General features: G+C 36.2%; 1 long non-coding RNA gene across 1 annotated transcript in view; it reads left to right on the top strand.

The window, feature by feature from the left end:
* The window catches only part of LOC119065788 (uncharacterized), a 31,453-nt gene extending 18,099 nt beyond the window's left edge, over positions 1 to 13,354 (top strand). The window contains exons 2-4 of the long non-coding RNA XR_005085650.2: positions 1,799 to 2,161; positions 2,767 to 2,932; positions 12,463 to 13,354. This is a non-coding gene — a long non-coding RNA (uncharacterized LOC119065788). The remainder of the gene's footprint in view (positions 1 to 1,798; positions 2,162 to 2,766; positions 2,933 to 12,462) is intronic.
* Positions 13,355 to 13,862: the final 508 nt, after the last annotated feature.

Raw genomic sequence — 13,862 nt, forward strand, 5'->3', positions numbered from 1 at the left:
CTTTTTGGATATTTTTGGAATAGTTTGAGAAGGATAGGGATTAGCACTTCCTTACATATTTTATAAAATTCTCCCTTGATACCATCCAGTCCAGGGCTTTAGAGTGCTGGGAGTTTTTTTTGATTGCTGCTTCAATTCCACTAGCTATTACTGGTCTGTTCAAGGTTTCTGCTTCTTCTTGATTCAGTTTTGGAAATATGTTTGTAGAAATTTGTTTATTTCGTCTAGCTTGTCCAATTTCTCAGCATATAGTTTTTGTAGTAATTTCTTACAATCCTTTGTATTTCTGTGGTATCAGTTGTAATTGCTCTGCTTTCAGTTCTAATTTTGTTAATTTGGGTCCTCTTTTCCTTTTCCTTGATAAGCTTGGTTAATGGCTTGTTGATTTTATTTATCTTTTAAAAAAATAGCTCCTGGATTTATTGATCCTTTGAATTGTTCTTGTAGTCTATATATCATTTAATTGTGTTCTGGTCTTGGTTATTTCCTTCATTCTACTCACTCTTAACTTTGTTGTTGTTCCTCAACTCCTTGTAGGCATAGGAGTAGGTTGTTTATTTGAAATGTTTCTGTCTTGGCCTGAATCACTATGAACTTCTGTCTCAGGACTGCCTTCTCTGTGTCCCATAAGCTTTGGACTGTTGTGTGTTTATTTTCATTTGTTTTCAGAAACTTTTAAATTTCTTCCTTGATCTCATTATTAGCACATTCATTGTTTAATAGCATGACATTCAATATCCATGAGTTTGAGTGTTTTTGAGTTTTTTCCTTGAGGTTGTTTTCTAGTTTCAGGCCCTTGTGGTCTGAGAAGGTACTTGACATGATTTCAGTTTTCTTGAATTTGTGAGGCTTGTTTTGTGACCTATCATGTGGTCTATGTTTGAAAATTTTCCATGTGCATTTGAAAAGAATGTGTATTTTGCTTCTTTGGGATGAAGGGCTCTCTCTATATATCAGTTATGTCCATTTCATCTAGGGCATTGTTCAATGCCACAAAATCATTGTTGATTCTTTATTTGAAAAATCTGTCCATTGATGACAATGGGTGTTAAAATCCCTACTATAAATGTGTTTGTGTCTATACCTTTCTTGAAGTCCTCCAAGGTTTTCCTTATATATTGGGTCCTCCTATGTTGGGTGCATATATGTAAAACTAAGAAATTCTCAAATCCACTTTTAGAATAAATAAACTTTGCAAAGCATTAATTTAGAAAGAAGGAAAGCAGCAAAATTTCAGTCTAAATATTCAAATGAGAATATAAAATATGATTCAGGTTTGGGTTACAAGAAGACAAATATTAAGATAAACCTTTGAAAATAATAATATATCATTCATCGATATTTTCCAAATATTTGTGCCAGTGTATATAGTACAAATACATATATGCACCTTAGCACAAATCTATTTATGTTTACATGTATAAATTGGCACCTCATACTTTTAACACTCAGGAAAATTTTAAAAACTTAATGTACACAATAAATTTTCACCTATGATAATTGTTTCATGTAGATAAGACAAATATGACTGTTCCTAATTAACAGATGAAGGAACTCAGGCAAGGAGAGATCCAAGGATAAGAATTAGTTTACATTTGCAAGTAGCTACATGAGGGGCACGAGGGTCTCTGACTCAGTGAGTGGAATTTAATAGTAATCCTTGCTACAAGTATAATTTCAATGTGTGAGAGCTTTGAGAGATGAAAATATTTGAAAAGTGGCCTGTTTTCTTCTTTTTTCTTCATGTTTCTTGTTTTACCTGCTACTCTCAGGCATTACTTTGTCTTTCTGTTTTCAGATCAACTTGATGAATCCTGTTATAAAATCCTGAAAAGGGAGTTCTCAGTGGATCTGATGTAGTGGATGCTGTCCCAGGAAGTTTGTGCATGCATGGCACAATCTTCCAAGAACACCCGTGGGAGGTCATGCCTGATCTCTACTTTTACAGAGATCCTAAAGAGATTGAAAAGGAAGAGAAGGCTGTTACCAAAGAGAAATTTGAGCTCCTGAGTTTACTGCTGCGAAAACTAAGGTCACAGGCAGGTATGAAGGCATGTATGTGATATCAATATCTGTGTACCAGTTTCCTACAGAAGACTGGAGCACTCAGCCTGCCACTGAAGACTGACCTGCAGCCCCTACATCTCAGGCCACTGAATGGGTAAGAACAACCACTGATCTTCAGTCTTAAGCTCTTCATCAAAAAACTTCTAAACAAAATGAAAATAATTTTGAAAGAAAATAAACAATTTCTTTTAAAAGAATGAGTTCACATAACTACTTAGTGACAGAATAAGTGCAATGTCAGGTTTTCTGACCTGTGTTGTGATATTATTATTAATGCTCTGTACCCTGCAATAACTTAAGCACACTTACTATCAATGGAGCCAGGTAATGCCTACTGCTGCTATTTCCAAGTGAAAAAGTATATGAATATACAATGGGGGACCCCCCAAAACTGGAATTGTCTTCTGGAGGGCAGGCTCTTTGTAGTACAGTCTTCCCCCACTAGGTGAGTGTTCTAGGAACCCATCTGCATCAGTGTACCAGCTGGTGTTATTGTGAGAGGCTGCATTTGACTTCAATGAATATTTTTGAAAACCCTTTTAACACATTTGTCCATTTCTTGATGGGTGATTTATGAGTTCACCTGCCCTCACCATGCTGAGTGTTCAGCACTTTTTGACCAAAACTAACATGACCCCTGTGTTCCACCCTCCCTATTCACTCGATCTCACCCTGACTGAGTATTTTTTGTTTCCTCAGATGAAAAAAGTCCTCAAATGGAAACACTTTGCTGATGTGGAAGAGGTAAAATAAAAATGGCAGAAGCACCTGAAGGCATCAAAATCAATTAGTTCAAAAACAGTTTCAAGCAATGATTAAAAACATCTTGATAGGTGTATAGCATCAAATGGAGAGTACTTTGAAGGTGAGTGAAGTTTAAACATGTAAGAATAAATACACAATTTTTATAAATAAATTCCAGTTTGGGGGTCTCCCCTAATATATACATACATATACATATATATATGTATATGTATATCAGTATGTATGTATATATTTTGCAAGGAAAACCAATGCACACTCACAGAAACCACAGTTTTATGAAACAGTATTTAACTTTTCTAAAAGCCATGCATTGTGAAAAGTTCTATTCTATTCTATTCTATTCTATTCTATTATTTAGTTTAAAAGAAGCCCTGGGCACAACTCCATCAATTGATTTTATGACTGTTAATTTGTGTGAACAGGAGTTTGCTACCATTGATCTAATGTCAACAAAAATCCCAATCTCAGGCATAGAAAGAGGGAAAACTTTATTCAAGAGAATAGTTTACAAACTGGGAGAAGGCAACCTGGTAGAAACTGAAAGTGTGCTCCACTGAGGCAAAGGGGAGGTGAACTTTTGAAGAGGAAATTTCCTCCCTGGTTCCTAATTGGTTCATTTTTATGCAAATGAGGAATCCAAATTTGTACAGTCTAGTTGGTTCAAACAGCACTGTCCTGATTGGTCCAATTTGCACATTCTGATTGCTTGTTATGGAGTTGCTGTGATTGGTCAGTACTTATATAAGTGAGGGTATAATAGTGCAGTTCCAATTGTACTGGGCAGGTCTCAGTCCATTGGTCAAAAGACAATACCAGTAATTCCTTAATGGTTGATTCAGACAGCAGGAGCACAGTAGAGAAGGCTGGCAGCTCATTCTGTACCTTTTTCCTGAAATGTAGCATGTGTTGGAGTCCTCTGTCAGCAATGTCTGCTAGACCGTAGTTATGAATTTCTGCTCGGTTAACTATGAGGAGTCCTTCTTGGAAGATGTATTCCTTCTCAAGGTCCACATTCCCCTTTTTGATAAAAACCTGTCATGGACAGAGTTGATCAATCAGGTCAGTTTTTCTCACATTGGTGCTAGAGTGGTTGGGCTAACTGCTCTGGGTCCACCTAGTTCCTTCATGGGACTCCTGTGATTGAGCAGTGGCCAGTAGAGCAATAAAGCCATTTGATTACAGGATACCTTTCAGGTACATGACAAATTCAAGGAAATTTTACAGTTTTATGTAAAATGGCTTAAGTCAATTTTTGAAAGGTTTTTGAAAGTATACACAATAAATTGGGACTAACCTGCAAAAGGTATTTAGCATCACAAGTAAATATTTTAACTATTGTGGATGAAAAAAATGGAAAAGATGTGGTGACTTGATTGATCATTTCTATCCTTCATACAAACTTTTCTAGGTTTTACAGGAGGCTCAGACACTTGGTTATACAAAATACCAGTAGGTTGACAATGAAGGTTATTAAACAAATTAGTACAAGGAGTTGGACAATTTGCAACCCAGATATTAAAATAGCCCCGAGACAAGTTGAGAGTCAGCTGAGAATATCAGAAAATTTAAACCCTAACCAGCCAGCAGTGCTAAAGACAAAACTGGAATACCCATCAAGGGATCTTGCAAATTTAAGGAGATTGTTTCTAATTCTACCTGGGAAGAAGTATTTATCAGTAGGAAGTATTAGCTATGGCACAAATTACACCTTGGGTTTCAAGAAAATAATCAAGCATAATTTTACTGTCAAGGATCACCCTGGCTAAAGAATCTAAAGCTGTTTGCTGCACTTAATGGCTCTAGATGTTGAGTTAGCAATTTGGTAGAGAGTTTTGGTTAGATTTCACATGATTACATCTAATTAAGTGGTGGCAAAGCCAGCCTGTGACCCTATAATTCCAAGTAAGAAGTGGAGCCTATTTTAATCTTAAAATTAGAATCAATCAAGATTCAGCTACATCTAATAATGGTTAAAAGTAATGTGACTGTAGGAAATCAGGAGCTATAACTAAAACCATTGTCTTACATGATTCTGTTGGTGATGTTTAAAGTTATACAACAGGATTTATCTGTGACACATATAAATTAGTATTGAAATTTAGAAAAAGCAGCATTTATTTACATATACAGAAGTACCAGAATTATATCAGATTTACAGAGAGATATAATAATCTGTTTACCATGCAACTACCTATTTGTGACATTTGTAATTGTTAATGAAACAAATTCCTTATGAACATAGTATTAATGTATACCAAATTACAACAATTAATTGACTCAAATATTTAAGGTGAAGACCCAATATCCTCAAATTTCTAAGCATTTATCACATTATCAGTATAGTTTCACCTAGATTTTATCCCATTAGAAAAGAAATGTTAAATACTTTTTCAAAAGATCATTATGCTTTCAGATGTTAAATGGCACAATTCAATTTCTTTACCAATTTACCTATTTTTGTGAATCTGATATTTTTATGTTTAGGCTAAGGTAGGTGCTCTGAAGGATCCAATGAATCGAACTTCTAGGTTGCAGAATAATGTGGGTATTGTATAATGAACCTCTCCTGGAAAGCCATGTCTCTGGATCAATGATTGAGAAGTTAAGACCAGCTGCCAATGTAGTCAGACTGTTCTATAATTATCACATAACAGTTTGACATTCTATATTAAATTCCTTAGTGAGTAGAACCAGGCCTCACTATTTTCATATATCCTCTATTGCACATACTAAAGGAGAACAAACTTCTTGGGTCTTCTTATTACTTTCTCTTAGTCACTGAAACATAGGCATTAATACAATTTTAATGGATAATATCAGGGGATAATATTTGTAAATAAAGGGTTTTTCTTTCTACCCGAAGAAACTGCCAATCTATCACATGACATGCTTTAATTCCAATAATACAATTTACAGAATCATTCATTTATAAATTATGTTAAATATTGCCCATATAATAGTTGTTATAAAATGTTAGGCTTAGTCTTTTTGACATCACTTAAAAAGCATTCTAAGTTTTAAACATTGACATGAGATCAAAACAAGGAACTCACAAAGGAAGTAATCTTCAAAATACTGAACTCCACATAATTAGGTCTGAGAGTGAAGTAAGATAAGTTACAGCATTAAGCTGTAAGACTAATTACTGTTGAGATATTACTCCTGTTTATATTTGAACTTTTCCCTTTTTAGTTTAAGGTATAGGAAAAAGAACAATACACATTCTAAAATATTGATGAAAATCATATACAATAGTTTTTCTTAATCATCAAGTTTACCTTACCGTGTTGTTCTAAAGCACTTCCATTGAAATACAGGTCCTTTCCACTTGAATAACTGACCAAATATAAACATAGGGGTTAAAATCCTTCTAGCAAGATAGAAAGAATGAATCAAATTTAAAATTATATACTTTTCCTTAAAAATTAGCAGCACTTCATTTTATCAGGACATACAAATTTGGCTTCATTGGTCAGAAACAAGGAAAAAGTCATATAGGTCCAAAGTAGCACCTGTACAGAGGAAATATGAAGCTATAGTACTTCCTGAATAGCTAACTATTTTCCCCTTAGGTGGTTTATGAAATAACTGGGATGTCAACTTTGATGGTGAAGAAGGAGTGTGCTGAGTAAGGCTGTTTTCTGCTATAGTGGCTTTACATTAGGGTTTTGTAAAATCTACAGTAAAGTTAGGGATAGTTGAAAATTTGCTAACAAGAATAACTATGGGATCATCAGTTTTACCAGACATAGAGGCAGGCATCAGATGCCAATCCATCATTCAAGCAGGTTCCCTGAGGAAGGTGAGATTGAGAGTACTGTGTCATATTTCTATGTCAAGGTTTCCTACATGCAGGAATTAAAACAAAAAAAATAAGAAAGTACTATTTAGTCAAGGGTTAATGACCAATATATACAATGTAAAACACAGGAAAGGTGATCAGCTTGTTCCAAGAGAAGTAAGATCACTAATATATACCCAGGAATATAATCATTGTGACAATTATGAGAGAAACATAAGGATTATGCATAGGAGTTGGCTTTACTGGCATGGTCTTAGATCTTGGGAAAGGCTTTTTATCTGAGCAATTATCTGCTCTAGATAAATTTAATTTTAGGTCTCCTATATATTGGGGTGTCCAGTCAGGTCAATGAGGTACAATTATAGGAGCAATTTTAAACGAGAACATGAATTAATGAGTGTGGGGGTAACATTGCCTGCAAAGTGCCCCCCATCCACCACAGATGAAAGTAACACTACCAAGACATGATCTGCTTGGGGAGGAGAGGTGGCTGATCCCTCCAAGGGGAAGGGCCAAGAGCCCCTTCCTCAATGGGCTTTTATTGGGTTCATTTGCACAAGAATACAGGTAAGGATCAAACAATAGATAGCATTCAAAGAACTATGAGGGCTTATTCTCAGTCAGGGTCAGATAGCTAATGAGCCATAAAACTTAGGGGACTCGGCTATGTCACAATAGCTGGGGGGCGAGAGTCCATCGCTCCCTCTTTGTTGAAGCCCCCCACCCCCCCACCGAGTCCTTCCTTGAGGGCCTCCCAAGTGACGGTGTCTGGCTTAGGTTGCCCCTACTCTGAGGGGTCGTACCTGCCACATCTGGGTTTAAATCCCCTTGTACCAGTCCTCCTTTGCAACCCCATTTCTGACTCCTCCCACAGTTGGTTACACCTGCCAGGACTCCCGTATTATTGCAAGTTTACTGGCCTGCCATAGTGAGTCTGGGCAAGTGTGGCCCCATGGTGTGGAGCCAATCAACTCCAAGCTCCCTCACAGGTGCTGTAACTCAGGGGACCTGCCCCTAGTTACATGTCTTGGGTGGAAGTCAACTTCCTTCTCCCTGGCTCAAAACTTGGTCACAGCTATTCAACATATCTATGATACCAGTTAAAGGTTATAGATATGTTAAATGACCATTCCAGAGGTTAGCTGCAAAACTGTTGCTATGCAAAACAACTCTCAGTGGCCCTACTCCATTTGTCCCTTCCCCCAACTGACACCTGGGTGGTGGTGGTGAGGACATCTTAATATTTTCTGGACACCTTGAGCTCTGGACCCCATCCCAAATTCTTTTTTGGGGCCCCCTCCTGGCTGTGCCCTGTTACAATACCTGAAGATACAGGGCACAGGAAATACTCTTAATAAAACATAAAATGTTTACTTTCCCTTCATAATTTTTCTTTTATTAAGAGTGGACTAATACTATTGGTAAACTTGGTCCTTTTAATAGAGTGACAAAATCAGCCCTGGCTGGTGTGGCTCAGTGGATTGAGTGATGGCCTGTGAACCAAAGAGTTGCTAGCTGGATTCCCAGTCAGGGCACATGCCTGGGTTGTGGGCCAGGTCCCCAGTAGGGGGTGTGTGAGAGGCACCCACACATTGATGTTTCTCTTCCTTTCTTTCTCTGTCCCTTCTCCTCTCTCTAAAAATAAGTAAATAAATCTTTAAAAAATAAAGTATGCATACTACTAAAAAAGAAAGAAAGTCAAATTCTAATTTTGTATCAGTGTGCTGCCTTTGATGTTAAGAGAAATTACTAACTTAAATCTGTTCCAATCTTAGTTCACTTACCATATATTTCTTTTTTAAAATTCCTTTTCCATTAACCATAGATTTTATTTAATATTATCTATAGATTTAGATTATCTATAGATTTAATATTATCTATAGATTTTATTTAATATTATATATAAATCTATAGATTATAGATTTAGAGAAGACTTATTTTGTCAAACATTATATTCTGTAAAAAACAGACTAGAAAAATTTAAAAAGTTTCAATAGCTTATCAAAATTATTTTCACAAACTATGAGTTGGATATGTAAATTCAGTAACAGGTATATTCAGATATGTAAGCAGCATTCATTGTTATTCAAATTTAACCAAAACACTAGAAATACTCTAATCAAAACACCAAATAAACATAATTTCACAAATGATCTCAAAGATCAATGATTTGAATCAAATAACACAAAAGAGAAAATTTTTAAAAGAGTTAATATTCATATTTTCAAAACATACTATAACAGGAGAAAAAGTGTTTTGTAGTCATTCAGTTTGTACAAATCTCTATATAGAAAACAAATATCTATCTATCCATATAAAAGTGAAATTTAAAAACTACCTAAATGGAGGGAATATACTATTTTCATAGATAAAAAGGTAAATATTAAATCCCAAATAAAATCCAAGAATTCTTGTTATGAAAAAATTTTATGTCATTCTAAGTGCATATGAAAGGCTAATAATGGTCAAGATAGTAAGTAAGAACAAAGATGGGGAATTTATCAAGACATAAAACTAAAATATGTAAGACTATGTAGTACTGGTTCAAGGACAGGCAGACAGTTGCAACAAAATAGACAACACAGAAACAGATTCAAACATATATAGACACTTAATATGTGACAAAATGGGCACTGCACACAAATGATGATGAGGCAGTGGTTTTATTAAGTGGGGCAGGGTAAACTGAATATAGAAATGAATGAAAATTGAATTTTGTTGCAGACTACCTCATGGCATAGGCAAAAATTAATTCTAGCTAGACTGTGGATAAAAAATGTGAAAAGAAAAACAAGTTTCTGGAAAGTATTGATACAGTAGATAACTTCATAGTCTTGGGGCATACAGCAGCATTTGTTTAAAGACAAAAGGCACAAACCTTTTGCCCATTTTTTCATTGGAGTGTTTGTCTTCCTGGAGTGGAGTTATGAGAGTTCTTTATATATTTTGGATATCAAACCCTTGAACAAAATATCATTGTCAAATATGTTTTTCCATGGAGTTGGTTCTCTTTTCATTTTCATTTCAATGCTGTTTTCTTTAGCTGCACAGAAGCTTTTTATTTTGATGAGATCCCATTTATTTACTCTTTCCTGTATGTCCCTTGCTTTAGAGGACATATCAGTGAAGATATTGCTGCTTGGAATATCTGAGATTTTCCTGCCTATGTTCTCCTCTAGGATTTGTATGGTGTCACATCTTATATTTAAGTCTTTTATCCACCTTGAGTTTATTTTTATGTGTGGTGCAAGTTGGTGATCAAGTTTTATTTTGTTTTGCTTGTAGCTGTCCAGGCGTCCCAACACCATTTGTTGAAGAGGCTATTTTTACTCCATTTTATGCTTCTTCCCCCTTTGTGAAATATTAATTGACCATTGAGACGGGTTTTTTTCTGGGCTCTCTGTTCTGATCCATTGGTCTATGTGTCTGTTCTTATGCCAGTACCCGGCTGTTTTTATTACAGTGGCCTTGTAGTATAGTTTGATATCAGGTATTATGATGCCTCCTACTTTGTTTTTCTTCCTCAAAATTGCTGCAGCTATTCGGGGTCATTTATGTTTCCATATAAATTTTGTTCTATATCAATAAATATGTTTGTTCTATATCTGTGAAAACAGACACTTTTCCAAAGAAGATATACAGAGGGCCCAGAGACATATGAAAAGATACTCAATATTGCTAGGTGTCAAAGAGATGCAAATTTAAACCACAATGAGATACCACTTTATACCACTGAGAATGGCCATCAAATACAAATCAATGAACGAATGTTGGAAAGGATGTGGAGAAAAGGGAACCCTAGTGCACTGTTGCTAGGATTACAGACTGGTGCAACCACTGTGGAGAACAGTATGGAATTCCATCAGAAAAGTAAAAATGGAACTGCCTTTGACCTGGCAATTCCACTGCTGGGATTATATCCCAAGAATCCTGAAACAACAATCCAAAAGAACTGATGCACCCGAATGTTCATAGCAGCACAACTTACAATAGCCAAGTACTGGAAGCAACCTAAGTGCCCATCAGGAAATGAACAATAAAAAATCTATGGTACATTTACACAATGGAATACTATACAGCAGAGAGAAAGAAGGAGCTCCTACCCTTCATGATAACATGGATGGAACTGGAGGGCAGTATGCTGAGTGAAATAAGCCAGGCGGTGAGGGACAAATAAATACTATATGATCTCACCTGTAACTGGAACCTAATCAATAAAAGAAAAAAGGAAGTAAAATATAACCAGAGACATTGAAATTAAGAATGATCTGATAGTCACCAGATGAGAGGTGGGAGGGGATAATGGGAGAAAGGGGAGAAGGGTTTTCAGGAACAACTATAAAGGACACATGGACAAAACCAAGGGGGAGTGGTGAAAGCAAGGGAAAGAGGTGGGTTTGGCTGGGGTTGGGGTGGGGAGTGGTGGGGGGTAAACGTAGACACCTGTAATTGAACGACAATAAAATAATTAAAAACTAAAAATAAATAAAGACAAAAGACACGAACAAAAAACCATATAAAACTAGACTATATAAAAATTAAAACTTCTGTTCATCGAAAAGTCACTATTTACAAGAGGGAAAGGAGTAGGATAATATATTGTCCATATATCTAACCAATAAGTGCTTTTATCCTAAATATATAAAGAACTCCTAAAAATCAGTAAGAAGGAAAGACAAAACTCTTACTTACTTAACTAAGCACAAGATTAGAATAGGAACTTCCAAAGAAGATACCCAAATGTCCAATAAACATGAAAAGATTTTCATCTCATTAGTCATCCAAGAAATGTGAATTTAAAACCATAATAAAGTATACTAGACAAGCAATCAAAATGGTTAAAATCTTTTTAAAAAGATGTAAATGTCCATAGTTGGCAAAGACATGGAGCAATTGAAAGTCTTGCACATTTTATTTATAACTGACAGTAACTAGTGAATTCAAAACACATAGTATTGTGATTCTACCATTCTACTCCTAGGTGTCTAATCAACAGAAATCTAAATGCAAGTGCACTGTAATATATACACAAGATTAGTATTATTTAACAATCCAAATACCCACCTACTTTTGAGTGCCTATCATGTGATCCCATATAGAAATTCACATGAATGAACTGCTACACTGAATAACATGAATGGATCTCAAAGACATAATGTTGAGCAAATGAAACCAGGCAAAAAAAAAATTACTATGTAATTCAAGTTATATAAATTTATAAAATAAGCTAAACTAATCTATAATATTAGAAATCAGGATAATGATTACCATTGAGGAAATGTGGAGATTGTAAAAAGCAAAGTATAATGGGGTACTGAGCCAGAAGTCTCCTAAAATGGAGAAAACCCCCACAGCTATTGCTTGGGGGATGAGGGAAGCTGAACAGGGCCATAGGAAGCCACTTTGTATATCTGAAGAACTTGGCCAGTGTTTTGATAATGTTAAAAAGCTGTGCCTATGCTCAGAGCCAGGGAGATGGGCCTGACTCTAACCCATGATTCGATGTAGTTGGAGGGGCTTCCAGGGTCTGTGAGAGTAGCTTAGAGGCTTCTGCATCACAGGGCCACTTTTACCCAGACTAACAATGGCAGCCAAGAAAGGCAAAAGAAACCAGACTACTGGCAGGTGTAACCTAGTGTGGGAGAAGTTGGAAATGGGGTTACAGAGAAAGATCCATGTGGGGATTTAAACCCAGGCACCTGGCAGCCAAGCTGGGGCTTATGCACATGGTTTTGGGGGGTGGAGACGGGGCTGTCTTAACCATGCGGCTTAGAACGCATGAAAGCAAGATGTTAACAACCATGCTTAGTGCTCTCTCTCTTGGCCAGGTGGTTTGAAATGATGCAGAAAGATCCCCGACCTGCCATGAGGATACGTTTTTGGATTAAGAACTGAAGCCTACCCAAGCTACAGACGTCTATTTTCTTTTGCTGAGATATGGTACCCCTAAGGAGCCTCGTTTGGCAAGGGGAGGCAGGACTGTGTGTGTGTTTGTGGGTGTTTTAAAGGGACTTTGGGATTTAACGGCAACATTCTGCCATTAATCTAAACCTGTATAACTTTAGACTAAACAGTTCCTTTCCTTTTTACCAAACTTTGACATTGAGAGCCACAATTCCTACCAGCCGTGGGCAAAGAAGAACCATAGAACAAAAACACCCAGGTCGGGGAGGTGTTTCTATAACAAGTATATGAGGAGAAGCTGAGGAGCTTGGTAGGGTTTTATTTCTTGGGCAAAGTGGTGGTTACACTGTTCTATTTTTCCCTTTGTGAAAATTTATCAAGTTATACACTTTGCTGCATTTATGTAATCTTTCAAAAATATTTAAATGTTCAATATTTTTATTGCATTTTAAAAAAATGAATATGCTTTTTGACTCAGCAATCCTGACTCTGGAAATATGTATATGTCAAGGAACATTAATTCAAAAGAACATAAGCACCCCTATGTCCATTTCAGTGTTATTTACAATCACCAAGATATGGAAGCAGCCTGAGTGTCCATCAACAGATGAGTGCATAAAACAACTATGGGACATTTACACAATGGAAACTACTCAGCCATAAAAAAGAAGGAAATTTCACCCTTTGTGACAGTGTGGATGGACCTGGAGAATATTGTGCTAAGTGAAATAAGCCAGTCAGAGAAAGACAAATACCCTATGATTTCACTCATATGTGCAATCTAATGAACAAACTGAACTAACAAGCAAAACAGAAACAGGCTCATGATGGACAGCAGGGTGTCAGCTAGTTGGGTGGGGAGGTTAGGGGGTGGAATGATTGAAAAAAAGAAAAAGGACTTATGGACGTGGACAACAGTGTGGTGATTGCAGGGGGGTGGGAGGGGGGTGTAAGGGGAATCTGTGGTAATGGGAAAAAAGACAACAAAAAAAGCCTGAAAAATAAAATAAAATAATTGATTTAGTCTAAAGTTTTAAAATGGAGATACAATATTAAATATTGACATTTGCCTTTTTACCATTATAATGAACCGGACTAAATAATTTTAAAAAATAACAAAATAATAACACCAGGAAGCCACTACATGTGTTAATTTAAGAGGGAAATGCTAAATCTTGTTAAAAACAGCAAGTGCTGAGGTTTGACTCTAGTAGGTGTTAACTAATAGATGCACACACTTCTGACAGGAAAAGTCTCACTGTCACATCACTAACATTGAACTAGCTTGAACTGCTGCTGCTCCACTTGTTAGATAAGACAAGGT

This window comes from Artibeus jamaicensis, unplaced genomic scaffold (assembly GCF_021234435.1).
Source record: "Artibeus jamaicensis isolate MK-2021 breed Jamaican fruit bat unplaced genomic scaffold, CSHL_Jam_final contig_2680, whole genome shotgun sequence".
Taxonomy (NCBI): domain Eukaryota; kingdom Metazoa; phylum Chordata; class Mammalia; order Chiroptera; family Phyllostomidae; genus Artibeus; species Artibeus jamaicensis.